General features: G+C 39.1%; 1 protein-coding gene across 9 annotated transcripts in view; it reads right to left on the bottom strand.

Moving 5' to 3' along the window:
• The window catches only part of atp2b2 (ATPase plasma membrane Ca2+ transporting 2), a 100,773-nt gene extending 75,285 nt beyond the window's left edge, over positions 1-25,488 (bottom strand). For 4 of the 9 annotated variants that reach the window (XM_069535230.1, XM_069535225.1, XM_069535221.1 and 1 more), the window contains exon 1: positions 3,306-3,556. The gene's annotated coding sequence lies outside the window, so the exon portion shown is untranslated. Of the gene's footprint in view, positions 1-60; positions 277-3,305; positions 3,557-25,217 lie in introns of those variants that run through there. The other 5 variants (XM_069535167.1, XM_069535194.1, XM_069535186.1 and 2 more) reach the window with 4 other exon arrangements.

The raw sequence follows: 25,488 nt of genomic DNA, 5'->3' as shown, positions 1-25,488 counted from the left end.
AGCAAACACATATAAATTGTTCCTCCATTTACATTTTAGAAAAGGATAATGTATACTTACATGGTAACAAGGTTATCACAACCATCATCATTACGTAAAAATCCTCCCACCTAAAAATGATATTGCAACACACATGCAGCAGCGGACGAACCACCACAGTGGCTTTCAGTATGTGTGTGTGTGAATGTGTGTGGATGTGTATGTGAGTGAGTGTAGGTGTGCGTGTGTGTGTGTGTGTGTGGAGACTCGCTAAGCTGCACTCTCACTGCTCCTGCCTCAGCTGGGGCTGTCTCAATGCACAGCCTGTACCATGTCAGCAGGCAGCAGGGGTGGGCGTGTGTGTGTGCAAAAGTGTGTGTGTGTAGTGCTGCATAGCAGAGAGGCTGTTCCTCACTTGACAAGACTTTTCCCTGACTGATTTGAGGATCAAGACAGATAACTGAAAAGACAAATTGATGAGGATAGAGAAGAAAGAAGGTTGGAAGAAGAAGGAAACAGATGTGACAGTCAATCCTTCACTACGTTTTCTTTCTCCCTGGCTCCCTCGTCTCGCTGTCTTTGACATTTTGCTCCCAGAGCACAGCAGAGGGTACACTGTGGACACAATCACAACCTTATTCCAGAAATGACAGGAGAGGGAAGATAGATAGGGAAAAAATGGGGGGCAGAGGTAGACAGAGGAAACAGAAAGATTATAGAAATAAAAGTGATTGGCAAAAACTGGACTGAAGGATGCAGAGGTAAGGAAGGAGGTAGTGCATGAGTGGGAGGAGATGGAAGGGGAAGTGGAAAAGAAGGGGAGGGGAACTTTCAAGGGCATGCGTCGTTGTCAGGCTCATTCCTGTCTTCTGCAGATCGGGATTCTCGCACAACACGCACAAACTTGCATGCAGCCCACCCCCGTGGACATAGTGGCTGCAGGACATGATGCTTTCTTGTGCCTGCCTACGTGTGGGAGTGTGTGTATGTCTGGCTCATTCACAACTATCACACACCTACACACACCGACACACCTGTTCTGCCCCAGACAGTCATCGGCTATCCAGCAAGCCAGCCACGACAGGAAAGGATAACGGCTTTGTGTCATGTTGCCGTCAAGTCACTATCCCAGGTCTCATCTTGTCATAGCTTACAAGGAGATGGACAGGGAAAAGAAGGAGAGCGAGAACCTCACTGTGTCTAACTGTTACCTCTCTCACTTTCCTTCTTTTTTATTTGTATATTTCTGTTTTTTCTTCTCTTGTTTTGTCATTGTCTACTCTTCCTGTGTTCTACTCAAACTGTGCAACACAGACTGCACCAGCATCAGTAGCAGCATTATCACACTTTAGGGTTATTCCCACTTGGACGCTTAAGTGTTAAACAGAGCTGAGCTCGGCACATACCGGCTGATACAATACACAGCATGTACTGACATATCTGCAGTACAGGACTTGGATTTTTGCTGTATGCTCTACTATGAGGGTCTTCAGTTATCTGACAACTTTTGAGCCTGAAAATGTGTGGCAGTTTGAAGAACCAGGATTCTTTCATGGTTCCTTTCAGAAAAAAACAGTACAGGGCTAAGCAGTCTCATCTACAGCTCACATTGATCTGAGACACCATGGACTTTGACTGGAGATGACCACTTTGAAGAAACTTGCAATTCAGCAGTCTGCCGAGAGATGTCAGTTGAGCTTACAACTGATGTTGATGTTGCTTTTTGGATGTTTGAAGAAAGAAAACTTCCAGTAACACTTCAGTTAACAATTGGTAGTGAAAAGAACAACTTTACAACCCTGATGAAGACCACAAATCCAAATACATTGGTCTGACAATAAAGGCGTTTGTCCATCTCCTTGGAGGTATACTTTTAAGGAGATCAGATTAAGCCATAATCCTTACACTCGCAAGCAGATACATACTGTATACTTGTTGTATTATGGACAGTATATGGTGCTCAGTTGAATTGATCCCATACATCCCTGAAATAATCTGATTCTAATTGTAATCCAAATAAATTCATGGAGGCAAAAAAAAAGCTGATTATTTTCATCAAATGCACACTTGACCAGAGACCAGCAGCCAGAGCAGCTTCAGCAGTGCAGGTGACGGCAGATACAACAGAAAAGAGTAGAAAGAGTAGAAAGATGTCTGAAATAGACTTAATTTCAGACCTGTGTTGACTGTATAACTCTCTATAAAGTTTGAGTACATTAGTTTAGTTTTCTGAAGGAGAGAGAGGTAGATAGAGTGAGAGGGAGCGGTGATGGGGATCAGAAACAGGCCCTGAATATCAATGCAGCACGTTTGAGAGAATTCAGGGCTGCAGTGCACCAAAACCTGGGAGAAAGAGCATGAGAGGACAATAGCATCTCAGGCAGCCACAGATGGGAACACAGATCCTCGCTGTCAAGACCACCTATACAAACTCCTGCTGTCTTGCTCCATGTATCTGAATCATCAACACATCATGAGATACCACTCGTCTTTTGGATTTCCTCCTTGACTTCACCACTTAAACTGTCTGATAAAAAAGTCTAAATAAGAGGTACACTGCCTTGCAGTATTCCTACTGACATATAGCCACAGCTATGTTTTATTATAGTACACTACATGTAGCACTTATCTCATTAATCTGCTTCATTCAAATCCTGCAAGATGAACCAGTTTTAAATAAATGCTGCAAGTTTACCTTCGCACTTAAGTTGGCACACACACACTTAAGAGAAATTCATGCTGTTCATCTTAATTAAATGACAGTCACTGAAGAAGCCTATTAGACACATTAGTATAATGCTCCCCATTCTCATTGTCCCTCTCTCTATAAATTGCCACATTCCCTCCCGCCCATAAAAGCTCCAATTTCCATCCAGAAGGGATCTGTTAACCCATAAAGTGCCATGTTTACCTCAGGTCAATCAGACATCTCATATACTTGTTACCAGCCACCAGCCAATAACCATTAGCCTTATTAATAGCGGAAGCCTTAGACGATCTCCTGAGTGCCATAGTAAAATAAGACCATGTGCCGTCTCTGTTTGTGCATGCACACCAGCATGTAGTTAATGAAATGACTCCCAAAGGTCTCTAACCTTTCTCTATGAGAGGTCACCATCACAAACACACTCCCTGTAATCTAATATATTACTCTCACACTGCATGTCTGCACTTCCTCGTTGCAATAGTCTCAGACAGTTATGAAGACAGAAAGCCTAGTTCCAACATAATTAAAATATTCAAAAATTAACAACAGAATTCTGTTGTCCTTTCCTGGGCAATACCACAGTTTAATGGCTACACTTAACGCATATGACCACACAAACCTCTCTAATGTGATGTCGGGAACTGCTTCTCTTCGCTGAGGTGTTTGATGTCAGAAGGTAGAGATGATAATGCCACTCACAGCTGCTTCTCCAGGTTTCGGTCAGTCAGTCTGGAGAAGAATCAAGTCTTTGCAAGAGCCCGTTTTGGAAAGAAGTGCTCCAAGTTGTACGTTGTCCAAACAGAAATCTAAGATTCAGTGTCTACTTAAGCAAAACAAGTCTTCTGTACCAACCTTTAAGTTTGTCACTGTTTTTCCATTTAACAACTTTGTGTTGTTTGCTGTCAGGCAAGTCAACTAGTTCCTCCTTTAACCACTTAACAAGTTTGTTCTTTTTGTTTACATTTCACATCCTGAATCCTTCAACAATGCCTAAAGGAGTTTGGAAACCTCACCTGCATGATCACATGTCATGTCACTGTCCTTTCCAGTGGCACATACCATATGATGCATGATGTAAATGCTGAAGTTAGTATGCTAACCAGCCAGCCCTAGCCTGGCCCATCTTGGAATACCACTTGGCAGTAGTGAGTCACTATACAACATGACGATAAAGAAGAAGTAGCTCCACTCTTTTCTTAACCTCACCTATTTATGCTTCTGCTCTAGATGCTCTCTATCTCCCTTGCGTTCATCTACCTCTTTTTCTTTCGTCTTCCACCCCTGCCACCACTAGATCTTCTATAGATGGATGACTTCTCCAATCCATGCAAGTTTGGCTCACACAACATCTGCTTTACAGTATGCTGAGTTAAGATTTATTCAAGCCAATGTTAGTTCAGTGTGAGCGAGGTTGAATTTTAGCTGTAAATGAACAGTGAGCCCATACCTAGAGCATGCAAGTACACAGTTTCAAATAGGTGCAAAGTGACATTAAACTTTATAGATTTTCTGATGGGCAACCCAATGGGGTTTGTCCCAAGTACCCGATGGCCGGTCCAACTATACAGGGAGGAAAGGGGGTACCAAAGACTGGATTTCCTTGTTTGTTACAATAGGGACGGACACCTCCAACGTTCTCACCAAATGATTCCCCTTATTTGTTTGTAGAAAACAGTTGGCCAATTCTTATAAATTCCCAATTTAAACACTGATGATTCATATGAATGATAGTATAACAATACAAACAAATAATATGTACAGAATAACATAATAGAAAATCTGGTTATCATTCAGCATGGTCCCTTATAACATAAAGCTTCTCCTTATTATTTTCCTCAACTAGAACCCCCACAACCTTAGAACAGAATGCCATTCATGCACACAGTATGTGATTTATTGCATCTCCACTATGTAAATCACTAATCCAACAAATGATTTAACTGCCATTGTTAAATCTGCATGATGACTGCAGAGTCTGATTTGTGCTCCAACATTATTTGTGCTCTCAACTGTGCCTTTTGTTGAGCTTTATCCTGCATTAGAAAAGATTAATTATTAAAATAAATGAACACATAAAGAGCCTATGCATATTTATTGCTCACCAAAGCCATAATTAAAGTATAATACACAGCTTTTCCTATGGGGCTGCACCATCATATGCTCGTGAAGAACCAACAATCCATTTGCTGCAACTTTGTGATTATTTCATTACAAATTCCAGCAGTTGTTTTCTTTAATCAATTTTTTTTTCAATTCAGCAATAAAATTAGAGAAATATTGAAAACTGTCACAATAATCATGTAATCGCAGACAATATGCTGAACGAATACTGATTGATTTATCCCATCCAGAGATTCAGACTTGTGTCTTCACATTGTTTTAAAAACAAAGAAAACAAGCAACAAAATCTGGATATTCAATATGTGGGCAGTCATACTGTGGATCATTAAATCACAAGCAGCACAGCAGGCAGTGCACTACAAGAGCCTCATCATCCATTCCTATTTTCCACACTTATACCTCTCTCTCTCGCTCTCTACACTGCTGTGCCCCTTTTCTCTCCCCTCAGTCCTTGTTCTGAGAGTGATGGAGAGCGTCATCTATTTCCCCAAGGGCAGTCATAAGCTATAAGAATAATGGAAACACATACACACACACAGAGGGATTCATAGAAAACTAAGACACCAACATCCACGTAGACAAACCAGCAAACACAGCAAGCAGACAGGGAGACATTGTCCTACAGTGAGGGTGAACTCAAAATGCTCTTCAGTGAAGCTTCCTGCATACCAAACCTGGAGTGAAGGGTAGGGAGAGGAGAGCGGGGCATTACACAATGACAGATTGTGTGGGCAGTACATAAAGCCTGTATCCTTGGTGTCAAACACAGGAGTTTTGTCAGAATGATAAAGTTAGAAATTGTCAGTTCCTGGGGGCAGTCTGCAAATTGTAGTGTAAGCACAAAATCCCTGGTTTGAGTCCTATGGGACTTTTGTCACATTGTCCCTTTTTCCTGCGATGCTCTGAAAATGCCCAACATAAACATTGGTTTCCTAAAATCTTATTTAACCGGAGCATAATTGCTACTATAATGATATATATACTGATAATCTAGTTGAGCACCCTAATTTATTAGTCAATACAAATTTCGATGTCAATAAATACATGGTTTTAAAGTGACTTAATATTCTAAAAGATACATTAATTTACATTAATATATCAAATCATGCAAACATGTGCTCCAGTATCTACACAAACTTTGTATTCAATACAATTGAAAAATTACATGTAATTAATTAAGGATACTTTATTATACTAAAAATAGAACAAGCCATTAAGATAATTCAATGAACTGAAGGTCTACCCGGAAAATCTGATGTTTTAATTGGTATCTACAATGTAATAATCAATAATCAAAATAATTAATTATTTACATCAATTTTGAATACATATACATTTAATTAGGTACAAATACAGCATTTTGCAGCAACAATGAGAAAATGTTAATTAAATTTAAATAACATTTGTCTTTTCGCTTCATGTTTTTTCACTATTTAGCAGACAAAATAAGCCAACCAGGATTCAGTTATGAGTATTACAAGAGTGTGATTCGAAAAATTCTGGAAGATGCCTTTCACATGAACGTTTGAAAGCTTTGGACTAGACTCTGCTATTGAAACACCCCGTGGAGGGCTGGGGCGACCTGACAGCCCAACAGTTATGGTGCATACCATACTTCACTGGGCAGCAGTTTCACGGGTTGTCTACCAGCCTACATTTACTGCATGCTAGTGTCCTTCCCTGAATTTCTTGTCTGTTCACTGTATAATAAAGGCACCACTGCTAAAAAATAAGCTTCAAAAACAACTGGGGGAGGACATGGGTTTCACAATGAGGGACAGACATGAACTAACACAGACGTGAACCACTTATCAGTGAAAAAGAAGTGAAAAATTCAGATTACAACACACACAAATAGAGTGCAACTTCATTCTCTCCTCAGGACACATCTAAGGGACAATATATTTACCAAGACAATAATTATTAAGCTATATTTATGTTCAAAATCTTGTATAGTTGACCACACAGTTCACTCTTAACACCTTCCAACAAGTGCAAACATAGAGGTTGTAAAAGGTTTTAAACGGGCTGGTGAAGAGTAATTGTGTGGGTGGATGTGTCCCAGTGTTGGGAATTGACTTTCTATAAAGAGACTGATGCATATAGAAGCAGTAATGGATTAGCCAGCACTCTACTTACACAATTTCAGAAAGTGTGAATAAAGATATACAAAGAAACTATATGAAACAAGTATTTTCCTAGTTTTTGATTGGTCACTTGTCATTAAAAGTAAATTGACTGGGCCCCTGGGAGCAGAACTGCACATTGTTGTAATGATAATCAAACAAAACCGTCAGGCAATGAAGTGTAGATGAGAAAGGTTGGGTGTCCAACGCCATTAATCTCCAATCTCTCTCTCTCTCTTACAGGATGTCAGACGAAGACATCAAGACTATTTACAAATGAAATGATTAAATAAAAACATCCTTGTGCTGCTATCTGCAAATTAAACAGCAAACCCATTGCTTAAAGTTATGCAAAACAACTCCGTTTGTTGAGTTCATTGGTGACTGCAGGAGAAAAAGTGGACTCCAAACACATTTTGACAAACAGTCAATATTGTTTTAGCTGGATGTCAGTTTAGCTGGAGGCAAGGAAAATTCAATAAGCAAATATGGCAGAGTAAATCCTAAAACGTCGTCATAGGAAAGATAAACCCTGTGCTAGGACAATAAGTAAACACTTGTTGTTTAGAAAGTTTCAAGAATCTATAGAGAGCTACAGCATCCTTTAACAGTCAGAGTTTAATTCCCATATCTACAGTAAATGGGTTCCCATTCAAATGCAGTGAAATTATTTTACAAAATTCAGACAAAAGTAACCAACAAGTAAAAATGCAAAGATCATGTGAATACTTACAAGTTTGTTTGAAAGAAGAGCAACCATTGTTTTGGTTTCCTGTCCAAAATGGAGGTTTTTTGGGTTAGAGATTGGGTAGTGGTTGCATGCCAGGAATATCCACTAAACTCTGAGTTTTCCATAAAACCACAAGATTCCCATATGTAGTCTGAATTACCACTGTACAACTTTCTGGAGGCCATTATATTCTTTCTGAATGTTAGAGAAGCATTTAAGTAACTTGTTTATAATACCATTACTCCATTTTAATGCATTTAGTTATAGAATAGTTCACAAAGCTAGGGACTGTTACTGCCATTTTAAAAACTCTAGCAGTGTGGCCTCACAAAGTAAATCACTTTCTCTTGAACCTTTAACAATAAGCTTCGACCATTTAATAATGAAAAACATACGAGCAACACGTTGGTCTCCATTGATAGTCTCAACTACTAAGATACACTTTAGCCTAACTTTGTAATTTGTGAAACAACCATCTTATCTCCCCTGTATTGGTAACAAGGCGGATAGCAAACACCTGTATAAATACTTTATTTTTTCGTGATGCATCTTGAATATGATACTGAATGTATTTGAGCTAGAAGAAGCATTTTTTTGACACCATAATTTTTGAAAAAAAATATTATAGATTTTTCTAAATCAACTGAGGAGTGCTAATGGTGCACACACATGACAGTGAGGAGGTTTGAAAGATTGCGTTTACTGCAGACAGAGTGCAACCCTCAACCTCGCTGTTCAGTACATGGAGAACTCACTGTTCTCACTTTCCATTACTAAAATGCACTTTCATACTTAAAACTACATCTAAAATTAGTTGCTTTAGAGTGAGGGGAACTTTTCAAGGACCATGTTTTTTTTTAAGCAGCCAATTAATCAGAGCCAAGTAGTTATACAGAAGGATTGCCAACAGAGAGAAGGGTACAGGGAAGCAAAAACAGAAAGGAAGAGGGAAAGAAGATAAGAGAAATGATGAGTGCTGACAGAGAGACAACATTGTCCTCTACATATCGTCTTTGACCTTGAATGAGAAAGAAGCTGGACTGCGTTAACAAGTCTAACAAGCCCAATGCCTTCGATGCCTTCAGTACTGTTATTATACGATTGGTTGCAGTCCATCGATGTGCCTGACCCAAAATAACCTCACTCTCAGTGGCCATCAAATCTGTCTTCCATCAGCCTTGAAAATTATTGATGCTGCCTTAGATTGCAGAATAAATTTAAAAAAAAAAAAAAAAGTTGAGACTTGAGACAAATTAGATAATAATGGCCTAGGTTGAAATAACAGATTTATACGCCAGCTCTCATGTAGTAAATGGTGAACATTTTTCCCACAAATTATGCAGATGTTTAGTGGCACACAGAAAGTACAAAAGATGCAATCTGATGTTTCTCACGTCTGAGCATGATCTGGAAAGGGAATGACATCACAAATTGCAGTGCCCCCTTAGAGCAATGTGTAATTCAAAGAAAGTCAAAATGCCATTATTCTCTATAGGTATCTTAAACTTTAATTACTGGCATGTCAGCAATATTTGTTTTATAACAGGATCAACTAGGTTCAACGGCTGTATCAGTCATGTGATGGGACTGGTTACAATACTTCACAGTTGAAAAAAGGTTAAAACCCAACAGTAGAATTGTAAACATTACATCAAGAGAGTTTAAAACATGTGAGCGTTGTTGAAATAAACAGAACACTGTACACATCAATATAGTTCTGCAAATACTGTTAACAATATCAGGATGAGAGTGACTCATGGAATTTCACTGAAGTAACACTTTGAACAAACATATTGCTTTTGAAATCCAGGCGGCCTGAATTGCATCTGCCAAGCTCAAAACCAATTTTATTACAATATGTTCATTTCTCATCATATATTTATAAAGTTTGCTATCTATGACATCAAAATGTACGACTCTGGGTTTTAAACAACAACTCTGGTACAGAAGTAGCATAATAAAGACAAGACGGCTCCATTTCGGTTGCTGTGCCACATCCGGCAGCTGTCAAGAGACATTGCTGACAGCGAGGGAACATCCTCTACCCCAGCACTCTGCATTGTTCAGGATGGCTGAATTCAAATTAATCATATCAGTAAAGTAGATGTACATTACAAAGTCAACATAAACTCATGGTGCAAGGGACAACCACAGTTTTAGAGTCTAGTGCTAGATCTGTCAAATGATTAATCTTAATGTGACAGAGGGAGGATACTGTTACGAAAGAGAGATGATATATGGAAATTATCTGAAACAGAAAGTAGAATTACCATCCTGCGGTTTTAACTAGCCAGAATTTGAAGAGATTACCAAAAGTAAGACTTGTGATATCTTGTTTAAGTGAACATTTGTGGCAAATTTAAAAGGATTATTTCAAAGTGGTCTTTAACATATTCACAAGCATAAAAGGGTTTTCTGAGGTCAAAGTAAGCTTGAACATATATGATGTATTTGTTTTTACAAATACATTTTAAGGCATTTAAGAATCCCCCCTCTGGCAGGGATCAGTGAATGGAAATTGTCCTCCAGGCATGTTTTTGTATAATGACGTCTTTTGTTTTTTTTTTTACATTGCACTAAAGGCACAGAGCACTAACTGTGCTAATGAAAGATAGGAATGTGTGAGAAGCTCTCAAGTGTCATTAGTATTGCATCACTATAGTTACAGCTGGTCAATCCCAATAATGAACAGTAAAGAAGTGAGAATGAGAGGAGAATAAACCATAAGGAAGAAGGAGGAAGGTCTTCTCCAGGAAAAAGCAAGCTTGTTTAACTAGATTCTGCTTTGACCCCTGACAACATTCAATACAAACACACGCGTGCGCGTACGCACTATTCACACACACACACACGAGTCCTGCTGCTAATTACTTGATAGCCTTTAATACTACTTGTGGTTGCAGTCACTTCTGCAGCCATGTAGTATAGAACATCACAAGCCTTGTTCATACCTGGCATTAACATGCCATCTGGGTAATCTGATCACAAGTGGACAGCTCCAAGAACATCGCTTCACACCTTACATTAGAACGTGTCTCACTTGTGAAGGAATCTGAAGCTTATGTGTGCCAACAGTGTTTACTCACATCATGTCTACAAAACATGAATGTGGTTATTTGGGGGTATGCAAAGTGCATGTCTTTCTCTTTCCATTTTTACTGATCTTGTGCTTTACACATTCCACTTGTGAAAGATTTCCTGACCTCAAAAAGTTCTTGTTGCTATGCAACAAATCTGCCTGGCACTGAGAATAATGCTAGCTTACATGGGTTACAGAGCACACACACACACACACACACACACACACACACACACACACACACACACACACACACACACACACACACACACACACCTACCTCTTAGACTACATCCTGTACTTGTTAGAAAAGATTGGGCTATTAAACCAGCACGAACAAAACATCTTTAATCTCTGTTGATTTTGACTAAGTAAGCTTTTTCTCTCGTGCCCTAACATCTACACAGGCCAGAGGAAAGTTTAAATGTAACCTAAGTAAAACCCTGGTTATCACTCAGTTATGTCACAGTCATGGACAGACACAACACAGACACATTCATACACAGGGGGAGTGAGGAGAGAGGGACTAATCTTGAAAGACACCTTCAAGGAAGTAATCAGACGAAAGCCCCAATCCTTTTAAGTAATAAAATGTATCACTCTGTCATTAGCCATTTCTATTTTAATTGAAGTCCTCAGGATGAGAGACTGCACCTGGAGAGGACTGTCCTTGATAAAGCACCTCAATATATATGTGCTTTTCAGTGACAGTTAAAATAGTCCTTACATTCTGCAATTGTAAGAAAATGAGTGAATAATGGTGTTTAATATTTGTCAGTGTATATTGAATGAATGAGGTAATGCTGTTGACAATGCACAAGAAAGTGTCAGTAATGGTTAAATAAAAGTGGCAGATGAATCAAGATTTGCTTCAAACTACCTTCAAGGGCGGAGAAGAGAGTCAGATTAGACAACCCGGAAGTGTGTCATGATGTGGGGAAGAGAAGAGATGAAGCTGGTTTAGGAATGGTGAGCTTCTGAGCACACACAGCCCGGGTTGTGTGTTAACCAGAGCTGGTTGGTTGAGTGGCATTATGCAAATAACACACACTGGTGCTACCACTTGCACATGCCGACAAATACTTGCTCACTCTGACTGGCTTGCTACTGCAGCTTTAGCCTGTCCCTCTCATGGTCACACCAAGGGCATCCCTTACATTCTCTTGGAAGAGAGGAGAAGAGAGGCAATGAAAACTGGACATGCTATGAAAATCAAAAGAAGGTGGGACAGGTGCAGATAGAGGAGGAGGGAGGGAGGGAGGAGAGAAAAAAGGAAGGTGGTAAAAAGCAGAGAGTCTCTTTCAGGATGTTGCAGGGTAATGGAGATGAGATGTTAATGTGCCTGCTAGTGATGCACTGCAGCAAAATGAAGGAAGAATGAGAAAGAAAAAACAAGGAGGAGGAGGTGGTTGAGGACTTGAGAAGACATGGGGAGACTACGGGAGGTGAGAAAAACAGGATGAGGAGGAGGAGAAAAAGAAAGAGTTCGGCAGGAGAAAAGAGGGCGAGAGGATGTGAGATGTGAACTTGGAATAGGCTGATGATGCAGCATGATGTTTGCATAAACAAATACTGATGTCGCTGATGAATCTATAATGATGATATCAGCACTGAAGTTCAAGAACAGCACTCTATTTCAAACCAAAGCAACTTTGATTTTCACACAATGCTGAATTGTAGACTCATGCATTTATCTTGTGGACATACTTAAAATGTTTGAAAAGGCTTCTGACACATTCTCATATTCGTGTACTATATAATTTCCATCATTTATTTTAACCTCAAACACACACGTTGGAACTCCTGGAACTCTATAATGAATGTATGACTTACGACTCTAATGGCATGCTTCCAAGCCCCATACCATGTACTTGCAGCATTGTCAGCATGATTCCAGCAAATAAGCTGTTCGTTCTCCCATCACTACATCACTACAAACATTCAAGGCACATCTTTGATGTTACAGCTTAACTACTGCTGAACCTGCAAAGCAGCAAATCATCCTACATGTGGTTGTTCTCTAAAGACTGATAAAAGTGAAAGAAAAAGCAATTTCATTAGAAGATGTAGCTAAGAAAGAAGCACATCAGTGTGAAAATGAAAAACAACAATTACCATGGGGAAAAACACAGCAAAAGAAACTGCCATGTGCTAAACTTGCACACAGGGACAAAAACTTAAACAATGACAACCCCTGTCTTTCAATAATCCCAAGAAAGGGGTGTGTGTGGGGGGGGGGTTAGTACATTATATGTGCAGCCTCTGCTGTTTTCTTACAGTCATTGAGCTATACCTGAAATCTCATCATTATTAAACATGCCAGTGTTCTGTTTTATAATGTTAATAGTGTTGAAGTAAATGGGATTTATTGTTTTTTGGGGGTGGGTTTTTGCCGTGGTATCGATAAGGGTATCGAGAATCGTGAAAATGTAATGGTATCTGTATTGACCACTAAATTTTGGGTATTGTGACATCCCTAATTAAAAGTATTATGAAGTACCTGACTAAGCACTGCAACTGGAATAAAGTGAAGGCAAACATCAGAGGTAACCGTCTACTTTGTTAGGGCAAGAAAGATCTGATCAATACTTCTGTAAAGATTACGTTTTAAAGGTTGTCAAATGCAGCCCCCTTCTGATCCCTCTCTGCCAACTTTCTGGAAGTCCAATGCCACCAGCCCTGAGCCTTTCACTGGGGAATTGAGCAAATGTCAAGTTACATTTCTGCAGTGTAACATGTGTTGTTTTTTCAGTAACATCTACTGGCATTTCCTTCAAACCAATCAAAGAATACATCACATTGTGGCTTTCTAAAGGGAGAGGGCCTAGGCGGAAGTAGAGTCTGCACCTCAGTCCATAGCTACAGTCTCTAGTACGGAATCAGTTTTTGATCATCCATATTACCATGGCTTTTAAACATTTGTTGAGTCTGAAGTGTGGCAGATTATAGTGTGAGGTTGGAATAGATGAACTAGCCTCTTGAGAACCAGTTAATCTAAATTCTCATGTGTTGAGCTGTCAGAATAGACAACTGCCCACATAAACAACTCTTGGATAGATCTGCACATTCTCAACATGAAGCCGATTTGAGCTCCCAAACAACTCTCGCAAACAATTTCTGTCTAACCTATCTCTAATTCCTTCCCCAAGGCCTGGTCTAGGCCTTCAGAGGATGAGCTCTTCTTACTCGGCTCAAACATGTCTGCAGGATACAGCCTACTGAATGCCATCAATGTGGTCATGATGGTCACTTTGTTGCTCCCTGCATACTACAGCCAAAAAATAGACGCATCAGTATGTGAATATTGTTGCGACAACCAAATCTTCCCACTGCATCAAAACCCTGATTACAATTCTAAGTCACAATATGCTGTGATCATTTTCCTTTGCTCTAAATGAATTAGGTGCTAAAGATCATTTTATTTATTTATTTAGTCATTTAGCAGACGCTTTTATCCAAAGCGACTTACAACGGAGACATAACATTCAAGCTACACAGCAACAAAGATCTTAGTGTTACAATAAATACTACCCTACGTTTAAGGGCAGAGGTTAAGTAATAATTTGTGGAGATGGACGGTAGGGGAAAGGAAAGAAGAGACCAGTAGTGCTAGACAGCAGAGGATTGGTAGAGAGAGGAAGAGTGGTGCTAGGTAAGTGCTAGCTAGGGGAGAATGTGTTCTCTTAAGTGTTCAGTCTTCAATAGCTTCTTGAAGACAGAGAGGGATGCCCCTGCTCTGGTGGTGTTAGGCAGCTCGTTCCACCAACGTGGAACTACAAAGGAGAATAGTCTGGATTGCCGTGGCTGTACAGACGGAAGAGCCAGACGACGCTCATTTGACGAACGCAACGTACGGGGGATAACATATGCTCTTATAATGGCAGTTAGGTATGTGGGAGCAGTCCCAGCAATCGTTCTGTAGGCAAGCATAAGTGACTTGAACTTGATGCGAGCAGGTACAGGCAGCCAGTGAAGCTCAATAAGCAGTGGGGTAACATGTGCCCTCTTTGGTTGGTTGAACACCAGACGCGCCGCTGCATTTTCAAGATTACAAAGTGGCCATTCAATCTAACAACACCTTGGAATCTTGACTCCTAACACACTGGTTAACATTACAAATCACTCCAGTTTGATCTAAGGCTGCATCTAACAATAATACTTTCATTGACAGAGGTAAACATTCTTTTTCGTTTAATCAATTATCTTTTGATTTGCCTTTTCCTGGCATTTGCCTCTCATGGATGCAGACACCCAAGAATTTGACCCCGTTCCGCCCTCACTTTAACATCCCTCTCAGGTGATCCGCTTACGGGTGGACAACTCTTAGTACAGGAGTGAATGGACCCAAAACACAATGAGGATACATTTGAGATCTGATCACACCATAATCATAGGTGGTCTGGAATACACATTCTGTGGAGCTGAGCACACAGCATTGATTTGCTCACCCCCTCTTTGCTTGGTCTCACACAGAAACACATTGATAGCAGACCTGTCTATCATAGTCAGAATGGATAAAAACAACATTGATTGGTCTGTAACTAAAGTGTGTTTGCATTTAGACCGGGTAAGCAAGACAAGTCATCAATGGTAAAAAATTTGGAATCCATTCTAATGCCAGGTATAAACTAATAGTGATCAGTGACCAGAACATTCATGATGGATATGATTACCAGGTTTACATGCATTATATGCACCAAGGGTAAAGCCTCTCAAGTCATCCCTCTTTTAGGAATCCCCTGTTTATCTCTCAAATGTGGAGTTCTTTGTCCAGGCAATGGTTTCCATCCACCAACCAGTGGACAAATGGAAAGAGCAAGCTGTAGTTGTTTTTTCTCAGTTTTTCTCTTGTTATTTAAAGTTTGCCGGATGCAGCTGTCTGTCTAACTTTTATAGTTAGTGAAATAAAGTTTTTATCTTCTTACGGCCCATTTTATTGTAACTGGAAATGGAATGCATTTATTAAGCATTTATTTATTCACACAGTCAATCATACAGCCTTTCTATAAGCAGCGCTTATTCAATCTCACATCATTCACACCTTACCAGTGCAGCTGTCAGGAGAAATTTAGGGTTCAGTGTCTTGCCCAATACGTTTTGGCAAGCAGACAATAGGAGCTGGGGAATTGAACCACCAATCTTCTTGTTAGTGGATGACCCACTCTATCTTCTGAGCCATACATATCCATTATGATAATGAATAATGGTGCATATTTAGTTTTGTATTTTACTTAGTTTTAAGTCCAAATTTTATCAAGCTCAGAAAGTGTTTAACAAATGCATAGTGGAGACAACATCAAACATATAATTAATCTAAATATATATTATATTATAATTTAAAAGAATGCACACCAGGATCAAGGCTATATTTATCTTTAACACAGCAAGTACACTGCAAAAGATAAAGGGCACTTTTAGCATATTGGAAGGTGGATTCAAGTCTGGCCCAAATCAAACCACGCTCTTCATTCACAGCTTTTTGTGTGAGTATGGCATAAGAAGTAAGGTCTCCGTAGTATGGACATTTCCCACAAAACATAAATGACTACCATAACGTTCTCTTTTTATGTGAAATGTTCCTCTTATAGGTGATTTAATGTAAAAAAGAAAGATGGCTGGTATCTCACTGTAGAGGGAACTCTTTAATTCCATTTTTTGTGAAAGACACATGAACTAATTGGCTAATGGTTAACCAAGATCCAACTAGGAATGGCCCAGTTTCCTAGGACTAAAGAGGAGCATGTCACTTTCATTGAGCATCAAGTATGAGGGTTTCATACTGCTCGTAATGGATGATACTTGCAAAACATGAAATGATCTGTGGATGCCTAAAGAAAAGTAAGGTGATAAGATAAATGAACCATGTTGGAGCAGCAGATTCTGCTAATTACTATAGGAAATAACAGTGTTTGTTTAAAATGCTGCATGTTTCCCAAACTATGATATTTAACATCTTTGCTTTTCCTAGCTTCAACAGAACTTTAGGAATACTTTTTTGTGTTTACTCCCAAAAGAACAATGTCTCTCCGAGCTTATATAAGGATACCATGATAAAGGGAAGGTTATTAGTTATTACAGGAGGATACTGTATATGGATGGATTTTAGATTTGCTAGCTAGCTGATATTAGTAGCTTCAACCCAACACTCTCTCATAAGTCAACTGTTATTTTTCCCTATTGGCATTGTTTGCTTTGGAATTGTTTGCTTTGGCATCAGTTTACCTTTACTTAAATTCAGTCACCCTGGGTTTAGTATTTCCAGTCTTTAAGCAAAGCTAAGCTAAATACCTGCAGGCACCAATAAAATAATTAAAATTAATTTAATAATTTCCTTATTTGATAATGAGTACAGTGGAGGCTTGTACCAAATTTGGCAGCTGCAACTCAGACATCACTATGTGGAACTCCTACTCCTCACCTCTGACTGGCTGTCTTGCTCTGCCACGACTGTCATTCCCAGATTGCTTGTCCTGCTCCATCAAACCCATAATTCAACCTGCTGCTCAGCCGAGACATCTCAGCCCTTGCCCCTTCCATATCAAGGAAAAGTTTTACCTGCTTCTTCACTTTGTCTTGAGCATTTTGGGCCCACCACAGAGCCAGAGAACTCATTGCAACAATTCTTTGAGGGAAACGCTGAAGGGTTAGCTTCATTAGAGACATGGTTGTTTGTCTCAGTATAATATCACCTGTGATTTGCTCCAGCCTCCCAACGATCCTTTAAAGACTAGCAGTATAGATAATGGATGGATGTTTCATGGATTTACCTAAGTAGCTAACTAGATATGTTGGAAGAAGACCCTCATTTACAATACTGCGGACATAGCTCTGATTCAAAGACTTTACCTTTTAAGCATAACACCAGGCCTTTTTAAATCACTGCAATATTCATTATAGCGATATTCACAGGCGCTAATGTGATAGTGGATCATGTATGAAAAATAATTACTCTCAAATTTCTCATTACCAAACAAAGTGTTGGAAAGAAAAACTGCACTTTTAACTTCTTGGATTGTGAGTGAGTAGGTGTGTGGGGAAGTTATAGCTCCTGCACCACAGAGTTGCAACAATGGTGCATGAAGAAACTGGGCAGGGATCCAGTTCTACCTCTGCAGCAGAATCGGTGATACATAACTCTCTATCTCTCTCTGACTCCAAAACACACACACGTCAAGAAAAAGCTATTTCTCACTATTAATGGCCCGTGTTGCTAAGCTTAGCAACATCTGCATGATCCAAGTTCACAATGCATAGTCACTTTTGGTAATGTCAGGTGCACAGCACAGTTAAAAACAGATCAGGTTACCAGGATTACATTATCAGTGCATGAGATAGGTCTTTTTCTTATTTTTCTTTCCCTCAAAATGAGAGTGTACTTCACTGTGATACCCTGGTAATATGATACTAGAAAAGAGCAGTCTGCTAGAAAACCTCTCACAGTAAGAAACGTGTGTCCTTGTGTTGGACGTTGCTGAATCACAGAGTGCAGCACATCAAATGAAATGCTGAGGGCGACTGATAAACTTTCTTGGAAAGAAAAGGAACATTGAGTAAACGTGTGTTACTTTGCAGGATCAGGTTTGGTTTAGTACACATCACCAAACCTAATTATATTTGGCTATAACTTAATAAATTGGGTTAGCAAAGCTAGCAAATGTATACCATTGACAGTGACTTGTCACTTTTGAAGTAATTTTTGTTAATTTTTCTCAGGGCCATGATCCAATATTCAAATGGTTTTAAAGAAGCCAAGGGTGAATTTGGGAATATGGCCCTGCAGTTGCTCTGAAAGGCACTTTTCTGTGTCCGCACATAAGGATTTCAAAAACTGCTGCAAAAGACAGTGTATTAAGGAATGCCTTCTCTAGTTCCACTGAACTGTTAAGTGAAACTATATGTATGTTTTCCCATTCAAGTTAGCTATGGCATGAAAATATGGGATTGTATTGTTATTTGTAAGGCAGAATGAGACTTAAGGCTCATTTATGCTGGGTCTAGGTATGAAGAGAGTGCTATCTCAGTTTTAAATGACGTAAGCTTCACTGCCCACATACTTCAATGTGCCCTTTATGTTGTAATTTGTCTATATCCCTTAGCTTTCAGAAGATGTGCAAATAGAGCTGAAATGAATATGTAATGTTGCCCATAAATGAGCCAGGAAAACATGGAGCAGTGATTGCTCAAATAGAAGATTTTGCCAAATCTATAAATGTTATGACTGTAATTTATTGTTTAAACAAACTTTATTATGATTAGATTTAACTCTCTCCTGAAGTCAGCAGAAACAATGTTCTCTTGGTGTGTCATGTGTTTGAAAAGGAAAATTATTAATTATTTTACATTCTGCTCAATACTTGGTGACGTTACATCCTACCACCTATCCAAATGACAAATTTAACAACATTAAAAATGATTGTTTGGTCTTACTCTTCTGTTCCTATCACTGAATCAGATTGACACTATTGCTGCCTTAAAATTAGGAAATCATCCCCTTGAGATTGGATTTTAGGATTAAGTACATGTGATCTGCTGTCAACTAGATATGCTTTAAAAGCACAGCCCGGTGTTAACAGGAAAAAAAGATGCATGTTAGAGTAAATAACCTCATTTTTAAAAGGTTTGAGGCAATGGTGTTGGAATATAATGACATATGTTGTTTATTGTGAATACACCAAGTCAGTAAAGAACACACAGCCACAGGCTATTGTTAAAGAGATGAGCTTTTTTGCATCAAAATAAATAAAAATAAGCAAATGTACATTTGAATATTCGTGGATGTGGATGCAGTACAAACAACAAATATATACAAATATATATACAGTATATATACACAGTACATATGTACTGTACTATACTTTTCATTTCAGTTTAACTCAATTGAACAAATATTTAGGATGGGCAATATTAATGTATTCATTAAAAAATAAATAATTGCAAAGCAACGTGTACAATTCCATTAAAAGATACAACAGAAGCAATAATAATAATAATAACAACCCTAATTAGATGTATATGCAGGTGTGTGAATACTTGGTAATGTATGAAGCTTCTAGAGAGCCTGCAAGGAGACTCAGAGACCATGTATGAAACCTGTGAACTGTCTGGCCTTGTTTCATAAATACAGCCGTTGTAGATGACAAGACGGTTTCCCTGGCCTAAAGAGCCATGTCGCCAATAAATAAAATGCTGTTGTCATCCCAAAGCTCTCTAACAACGTAACATCCTCCCAGTAATGCTTGTGAATATGTAAAAAAACTTCCAGGCAGTACTGGGAGAATTGTGGTGGTAGACTCACACAGTTTCAGGATCCTGACAACAGCATTTCTTGTCTCACTCAGGAAGAAAGGAAGAAAGTAAAGAGCACTCAGATGCAATGGTACTGACTTCCCCTTTAAGCAGTGTTAGCCCTCAGTGAGTAACAGTTTGGGCCTCAGGCTGTTTTCTAACCTTCGAATACAAAAGTGAATTTGTCCCCTGTAAACACTTTATATGTAGCACTGACTTGGACTTCGTAGATACTGTTGCGGGGAAAATAAATAAAAAATAAAAAAGCACAAAAGAAAAAGAAAAAGAGCTGAAATTAGTTTGTTGACAGATAATTCATTCGTGTTTAAGATAAAAGATATTTGGCTTTTGGAAGCTATGACAAGCATTTTTTTACCCTCCAGAGACCAAATGGTTAATAGGGAAAATAATTTTGATAATGTCTGACAACTTAAATATAAATTTGGTGCAGCTCCAGTGGATCATGGATAATGACCAAATGTAATAAAACATTTATTAGAACTCTTTTAAAGCCTTTATGTTGAGCCTTTTAATTATGGTGATGGTATTATAAAAAATTCCATAGCCTACAATATCTGGTCTCATATGGTAAAACGATGTTGTAGGCTACTCACAGAAAATGGTACCAGTTCTGCGATATAACAGCTGGGCCGTAAACAATGATGGTGCAATTTAATTTAAATACCAGCTTAAAAAGTAAGGGTCTCTCTCTGTCCCACTCTCTCTCTCACAGAAAGATGAAATTCAATGTGAAGATAGATTTTAAAAGCTTTCCTTTTCTCCTCCCTCTTTCATATCATGCCTCTGTCTACACCGGGCCTTCATATCATTCTTTCTCCATTTATCCTCTTTGCTCTTCTAGCTGCAATCATTACAAGAAGCTAATTAAGAACATTGACTGAACTGAGTAACCTCGCGAATGGACTGGGGCAGCTGCTATTTTAGGAAAGGTTTGCTGTTTGGGCAGTGTAGAGATATTCTGCTTAGAAAGAGCTCAATCCCACAACCCCATCAGAAACACACAGAGAGGCAGAGAGGATTATCTGTGTCCTTGTATTTCTGTGGGGCAGCAACTCAGTGTGAGCACAGGCATGCAGGTAGCTCCTCACTGTGGTCTGTCCCGCGCTGTTCGTTGGTGCACTGAGTGCGTGGGTTCATTGATTGTATCTCTCTCCCGGCACTTTAATGGCCGTGGTACACTCGTCTCTGGACCAAGCATTAGCATGGTCAAGTTATTTCCTCTCAGGGGCTATTTCCACTGACCGAACAGGATTTTTCCGTTCACTCCTTCAAACTTGTGTAAGAAAGCAGCTATCTCTGTTTTTCCATTATTTCCAATACACAGCCCGGTGGTGCAGGGAGCAAGAGATGAGTGGATGATGATCGATTTATTGTAAACATCACAGACAGTTGTACTTGGATTCTGAATTTTTTTTTTTTTGCATTAAGGCAATAAACCCCCTGCTTAGTTCCAACTGACAGCCCTTATCCTAGGAAGGTTTTGTAACCCCCTCCCCCAAACCCACACACATGCAAGTGGACACACTCACACATTTGTGTTGTCGCTTAATGTTACAGTAAATGTTCCTGAGAGTGAAACTAGTAAAATACATTTAGATGCAATGTCTTAATGAGTATATAAATGCATGTTAAATACACCTTTGCCCGAAGCAGTGAGGGAAAAACAAATACAGATTAGTATCATTCTTATTAATTGTACTTGGCGTACTTTTTATACATTTTTCCTTAGCCGATTATCATTTCACAAAATGAAACAGTAATCAACATCCAGTTACTGTATGTTGTCTAGAACTCTAAGCCATTTCTCATAACAAAAAATAAGTAACGGTACAAGATGCTCTAAAACATTTCTATTTCCAAGGTTAATAAAAAACACCTTTGAGTTTTTATAACAACTGAAGCTACCACAGGTTCTTTTTCATGTTTGGAAGGAGAGGGGGAGGTGAGGGGTGTTCAGCTGCAACATGCAATTTCAACACTACATAACACAAAATTATACACACTGTACCTTTAATTGGACTCATTTGAGCTTAATATTAAAAGGATATGAATTCCTTACACTACAAGGAGCTTTTCTCCCCGCAGTAAAGGATGAGGATGAGTGAGGGTAATTCTACACATGCACACAAACTCACTCTCACTGGCCGGTAATCGGTGTCATGAAAACTAGCTTGTCAGTCCAGCAGAAGGTAGAAGCGCTCTATTACACTCTGACCCACCACCTTACCCCATCAACTTCCTGCCCTCCACCCCCATCCCTCAGGTGGATTAGGTGCTTTTGGAGCACTGGCTGTCTACTGCTAAAGAATAATAAGCATTTCAAATCTAATCCAAGAAACTAAAAGTTGATGCTTACTTGTTGCTGTTATTCAAAAATATATATCATACAAAGCCCATTTGCGAGCTATCAATTAATTACATTTTGATTCAAAGGTGTTGCCATTCAGGATTTCACTTGCAGTATACAACTGGATTACTGTATAAAACTGCAGTATTCCATTGGATCATACAGCCACATGATGTCTACTTTAAGTCCATAGAAGAGCACAGCAGGAAAGCTCTGAGAAAAATTGTACTGCACAGGCACCAGGCTGACGCACAAACTGTGTGTAACATGCAACATCTTAAATACTGACAAGGCACTTGAACACTTCGTATGTTAATTCAATGACATTAGCCAGTGTATTCAACCCGACTCCAGGATGCACTGAAGACATGTACATTTGTGATTCTGTGTGAGAGAGTGTGTTCATGGTCCTCTCAGGAGACTTTCGAGTCACTTTATGTTGACACAGGGTTTGGCACCGCTCTTGTTTCCACATGTGTTCCCACCATCCTGCCTCTCTCTCTCTCTCTCTCTCTCTCTCTCTCTCTCTTTTCTTTTACATTTCAGAGATGAGAAACTAATTTTTGTAATGTTCCATGTCTTGCTGTGTCTGCTTCCTCTGTCAACTCTATAACTGTCCCCTAAATCCCAATGCTCACTTCCCTCTGTAAAGCCTCAATTATATTCCCTTGCACACAGTTGCCGACAGCAGCGAACACCATGGACGTGTAGGTGTTCTTGTGTATTATGCTTCTTTCTAGTCCACTTGGGAGTCAGCTCATGCACACTTGGTGCCTTTGTAGCATAGCAGCCGTTTGGACACTACATTGGTGGGTAGACAGACGTCTGCACAGGGACTTGCATACATCCTTGCATGACGAAACCTATGCCACTTGGACCCTCATCCCACCCTCAGACATTTGCATATTCACAGAAAGTATAAGGCAAGCTTGTTTATTATCTAAGAAAATTTGTATCACTACAGAAAAACATCTATTTAAACATATGTCAAGAATAAGGATGAAATATTCAGAGGCAGTAAAATTTTAAATGCCAGTCTCAATGAGGCATTCTGGGAAATGTGTTCCTTAAACAAAGGCAGCTAAAGACAAACTTGATGTCTTTGCCGAGATTTAATCTTGATTTACAACACTGAGCATTATATACACAGAGGCATTAAAGAGTTCATAGTGGGAACATTTAATTTGTTTATGGACTGATTATCCTTCCCTCTTTCACTCAATTAAACCCTCCCATTGATATGGATGAGACAATAGCCTATCCACTCCAGGAAAATACTAGCTTTTGCATTTCAGACAAAATTAAGAATCAAGTTTAAAGCAAACAATCAAACTCTCCAAACAATGAAAATTCTGCTCTGCTCTGATGACAAACAAATACACACACGTACACAGGCTCCTAACAGGCCCGACCATAACTCCTACTGCATATCAACTGTGACTTGAAAACTCTATACTCTACTATAACCTCCCCTCAATTATGAGTAGCGTTTGAAATGAACCACTCTTTTTACTTTCCAAATCAATAGTTTGTATCATGGTGAATGTGTTGGAATGATGTACTGATGTGAATTACATATTTGTATTGTTCATATTTTTGTTTAAATAGCTTAAGGAGGTTCATATGTTTAATAATTAACAAGTCATGGTGGAAGTTTTTTTGTGCAAAGATTAAATAAAAGGTCAAATGTTTAGTACAGGTTTAAATAATGGGAGAGATTAGGATTGTCCCTCAGATGTGCACAACGTCTGTTGGGAATAAAAACAGATTTGCTGTTTTGGGGGATTTTACCAATTATATCACTTTTTGATCTGATCGTTCTGTTTACATCTCTTGATTTTTTTTTGGAACATGTTTTCCTAGTTTTGCTTTTGTTTGTAAATCTTCTAATTTACAGGCCACATCAACAAAAAGCTAAAATTTGCAGAGCAGGAATGCCTTGAAACCCCTTTTATAACATTTGAACCTTATCTTGTCTAGGATCCATAGAGTCCATCATAAAGGCTTGAAATACCACTGCAATACCATTTGCTTTGGTTCAGGCCAAAAGGGTCTTGCAAACATTGGAAAATCAAGTAGGCAAGGACATCCTTTAACCCTGCTCATGACTAATGACTAATGCTAAGAATGTTTAAATCTTTGTCTATTTTAGTGCTTTAGCCCTTCAATACAGAGCATATATTGTCTCTAGCCATTGCCCAATTTATTTGATTGCTAATTTCACCAGAAACCAGCTTTTTGGAATCTTGGTGATTATCAGTCACTTATTCTGTGATTGTAGTTAATAAATGTGTTTTATGTGGACCCAGTGTCTAGTGTTGTGTTTTTTTGGAGCAGAGGCCATAGATGAATTGAATCAGGGAGTCACAGCATCTGATATATTTACTGGATGCATTGGTCAAATATTTCCTAGACAGAGGTGGTGCTCCCACAATTAGTTGAGAAAAAATACAAAATATGCAACATTACTGCCACAAATGTACTTAAAACAGTCTTTCCACATGAACAACAAATGTAGAGCTTATACCTTGCTCAACAACCTCTTTCTTTCCACAGCATGGTCAAGACCAGTGCTGATTAGCCTCTTTCAAACACACATTGATACAGTCTGAGACCGACAGTGATGTTAACTGTTGGCTCCGCAAATACAGGAAATATCAAGTGGCACAACACTAAAGGATTATTAAAAGCTGAAGCAGTTCACCACATGTCAAGTACAGTTTAACTGCTCCCGACTAATCCATTTGTACTCTCCAAAGAGGCAAAAAATCAATCTCTCAAATTCAACAAAAATTGTCATTGTTTTAAAAGGATGTACTTACAGTGAAACTGCAGAGACACAAAAATGTGCTGATGGTGCAAGATATCGTTTCTCCAGTTATCCCTTTTGGTCCTGATGATAGTTGTAGCAGCAGAGTGTTCTATCCAACACTGAAACTATATATAACCTAGGGAGCTTGTAGCAGGAGCAGACAGCAAACCAAATCTGGCTTTTCCATGTCGCATTGACAGTTTTGCCATAAGTAAACTCATTCTGAACGGCTTGAAAGCAGCACAGCACAGGAAAGTACAAGAACCTTCACACTAGGGCTC

The sequence above is a fragment of the Paralichthys olivaceus genome, chromosome 2 (assembly GCF_024713975.1).
Source record: "Paralichthys olivaceus isolate ysfri-2021 chromosome 2, ASM2471397v2, whole genome shotgun sequence".
NCBI classification, from domain to species: Eukaryota; Metazoa; Chordata; class Actinopteri; order Pleuronectiformes; family Paralichthyidae; genus Paralichthys; species Paralichthys olivaceus.
Note: the sequence above shows the minus strand (reverse complement) of the source record. Positions and strands in the feature narration are given on the sequence as shown.